The sequence below is a fragment of the Equus asinus genome, chromosome 7 (genome assembly GCF_041296235.1).
Source record: "Equus asinus isolate D_3611 breed Donkey chromosome 7, EquAss-T2T_v2, whole genome shotgun sequence".
NCBI classification, from domain to species: domain Eukaryota; kingdom Metazoa; phylum Chordata; class Mammalia; order Perissodactyla; family Equidae; genus Equus; species Equus asinus.
The window spans coordinates 29,206,317-29,210,129 of NC_091796.1; positions in this window are offsets into that span (position 1 = coordinate 29,206,317).

The window sequence follows — 3,813 nt, forward strand, 5'->3', positions numbered from 1 at the left end:
ACTGGTGATTCATCTATTCAAATTCTCTATTTCTTCTTGATTCAGTTTTGGGAGATTGTGTGATTCTAAGAATTTATCAATTTCTTCTAGATTATCCAATTTGTTGGCATATAGCTTTTCATAGTATTCTCTTATAATCTTTTGTATTTCTGAGGTGTCCACTGTAGTTTCTCCTCTTTCTTTTCTGATTTTATTTATTTGAAACTTCTCTCTTTTTTTCTTAGTGGGTCTAGCTAAAAGCTTGCCAATTTTGTTTATCTTTTCAATGAATCAGTTCTTAGTTTCATTGATCTTTTTCTATTTTTTTTAGCCTCTATTTCACTTATTTCTGCTCTGAATTTTATTATTTATTTCCTTCTACTGACTTTGGGCTTTGTTTGTTCTTCTTTTTCCAATTCCTTTAGGTGCCTTGTTAGATTGTTTATTTGAGATTTTTCTTGTTTGTTGAGGTAGGCCTGTATTGCTATAAACTTCCCTCTTAGAACCACTTTTGCTGTATCCCATAGATTTTGGCATATTGTGTTTTCATTTTCATTTGTCTTCAGGAATTTTTTAATTTCTCATTTGATTTCTTCATTGACCCAATCGTTGTGCAGTAACATTTTGTTTAATCTCCACATTTTTGTGGCTTTTCTTCCTGTAGTTGATTTCTAGTTTCAGACCAACGTCATCAGGAAAGATGCTTGGTATTATTTCAATCTTCTTAAATTTATTGAGACTTGTTTTGTGGTCTAATATGTAATCTATACTGGAGATTATTCCACGTGCATTTGAAAAGAGTGTCTAGTCTGCAGTTTTGGGATAGAATGTTCTCTATGTAGCTACTAAGTCCATCTGGTCTAATGTGTCATGTAAGGCCAATGTTTCCTTATTGATCTTCCATTTGGATGATCTATCCATTGGTGTAAGAGGAGTGTTAAAGTCCCCTACTATTATTGTGTTGATCTCTATTTCTCCTTTTATGTCTGTTAATAATTGCTTTATATATATATGTGCTCCTTTGTTGGGTGCATAGATATTTACAAGTGTTATATCCTCTTGTTGGATTGTTCCTTTTATCAGTATGTAGTGCCCATCTTTGTCTCTTGTTACTGTTTTCGTTTTAAAGTCTATTTTGTCTGATATAAGTATTGCTACCCCAGCTTTCTTTTCATTGCATTTGCATGGAATATCTTTTTCCATCTCTTCACTTTCAGGTTGTGAGTGTCTTTAGGTTTGAAGTTTGTCTCTTGTGTGCAGCGCATATATGGGTCTTGTGTTTTTATCCAGTTGGCCACCCTATACCTTTTGATTGGAGCATTTAGTCCATTGACACTTAAAGTAGCTATTGATAAGAATGTACTTATTGCCATTTTGTTATTTTTTTTTCTGGGTGTTTTAGTAGTTCTTCTCTGTTCCTTTCTTCTCTTGCTCTCTTTCCTTGTAGTTTGATGGCTCTCTTTAGTATTGTGTTTAGGTTCCTTTCTCTTAATTTTTTGTGTCTTTATTATAGGTTTCTAGTTTGTGATTACGATGAGGTTCATGCATAATAACCTATACACATAGCAGTCTATATTAACTTGATAGTCGTTTCAGTTTGACCTCTTGCTAAGAGCTCTACTCTTTTACTCCCTTCCTCCCACATTTTGTCTTTTGACATCATATGTAACCTCTTTTTTTGTGCATGTGTATCCATTACCCTTTTATCATGGAAGTGGGTAATTTTAGTACTTTTGTCTTTTGACCTTCATATTTGCTTCATAGGTGGTTGATCTGCCACCTTTACTGTATATTTGCCTTTACCTGTTAATTTATTGCTCCTTTTAAAAAGTACTTTTCTTATTCATATTTGTGGTCTTCTCTTTTCCACTTAAATAAATCCCTTTAGCATTTCTTGTGAGGCTGGTTTCTTGGTGATAAAATCCTTTAGTTTTTGCTTGTCTTGGAAACTCTATCTCTCCTTCTGTTCTGAATGTTAACATTGCCGGGTAGAGTATTCTTGGCTGTAGGTTTTTTCCTTTCAGAACTTTAAATATAGCATGCGACTCCCTTCTAGCCTGTAAGTTTTCTGCTGAGAAGTCATCTGATAGCCATATGGGGTTTCCTTTGTATGTAACTTATTGTCTTTCTCTTGTGGCCTTTAGAATGCTCTCTTTATCTTTAATTCACAACATTTAAATTATAATGTTTCTTGGTGTGGGCCTCTTTGGGTTTATCTTGTTTAGTGCTATCTGTGCTTCCTATACCTAGATGTCTGTTTCCTTTCTTAGGTTAGGAAAGTTTTCAACTGTTATTTCTTCACATAGGTTTTCTGTCCCTTTGTCTCTCTCTTCTCCTTCTGGGCCACCCGTAACACAGATGTTAGTTTGCTTGATGTTGTTCCAAAGGTCCCTTAGACTGTCCTTATTCTTTTTAATTCTTTTTTTCTTTTATCTGTTTGGCTTGGGTGATTTCTTCTAGTCTTTCATCCAGCTAGCTGATCTGTTCTTCTGTATCATCTACTCTACTATTGAGTCCCTCTAGTGAATGTTTCATTACCAGTATTATATTTTTCTTTTCTAATTGGTTCTTTTTTATATTTTCCTATTCTTTGTTGAAGTTCTGAGTCCATCCATTCTTCTCCCAAGATCAGTGAGTATCTTTATGACTTTTAGTTTGTATCTTTGTCAGGTAGTTTGTTTATCTTTTGTTTAATTTAGTTCTTTTTCTAGGGTTTTGTCTTGTTTCCTTACTTGGAACATATTCCTTTGTCTCCTCACTTTTCCTCTTTCTCTGTGCTTATGTCTACGTATTAGGGAGGTCAGCTACATCTCCCGATCTTGGAGAGTTGGCCTTAAGTAAGAGATGCCTTCTGAGGTCCAGCAGCATGCTTCCCTCTTGTCACTAGTCCAAAATGTGCCAGGAGTGCCCCCTGTGTGGGCTACATGTGTCCTTCTGTTGTGGGAGGGTTGCTCTTGCTGCAGGTTCTGGGAAGGATAGGCTGTCCCCCTGGCCAGTTAGTTGTAATGCTCAGCTACATGTGGCTGCTACAGACCCTTCGGTCACTTTATTGGGTGTGGGAAGCTGCAGCACAATTGGCTGCAATGTCTAATACTGCATTCTTGTTGCAGTTTTTCTGTTAAGTGAGTAGGTCCCCAGCGTGGCTGGGTGCTAGGCTCAGAGGCTTACAATTCCTGTGGACCTCTCGCATGCATGGCTATTGTCAGGTAATCAGGATTGAGCTGAGTTGGGCTTGCCCCAGGCATGGGAACACCCAATTGTTTCAGGCTTTGGAAGGTTGGGCTGATCCCCTATGTGGGTATTTGAGAAGAACAGCTCTGCTGCAGCTGACAAGCCCCACCACCTGCAGGGCCACACACCATGTCAACACAGTCCTGCCCCATGCATGCACCCTGATGCACTGAAGCAGACCCAGTCACCAGACTACAGAGGCTCCACACACTCCACCAATGAATGCCAACTCCTCATGCATTCCCTGCTCCACAGAGGCTGACCCACTCACCAGGCTGCAGAGGTTTCAGGCACCCTACCTATGTGGGCCCACCAGTTGCCCAAGGGCTGCTGTTGGGTGAGGCCAGTCCCTAGGGTGGGCTGCCTGCCCTGGCTGAGCTGGATTAAATCAGTACTCTAGTGGGCCCAGCAGGCCCCTGCACTATGGGCCAGGGGAAGAACTCCAATGGTGTCTGCCAGAGCCTGTGTTAGCATGCCTGTACTAGGTCACAATAATGGCTGCCGCCAACGTCTCAGTCCCTATAGAGGTCTCACCTGTCACTGACATGCACCCAGAGCCTACCAAGTGAGTCTGTTTTCACCAAAGGACTGTGTACCTTTCTT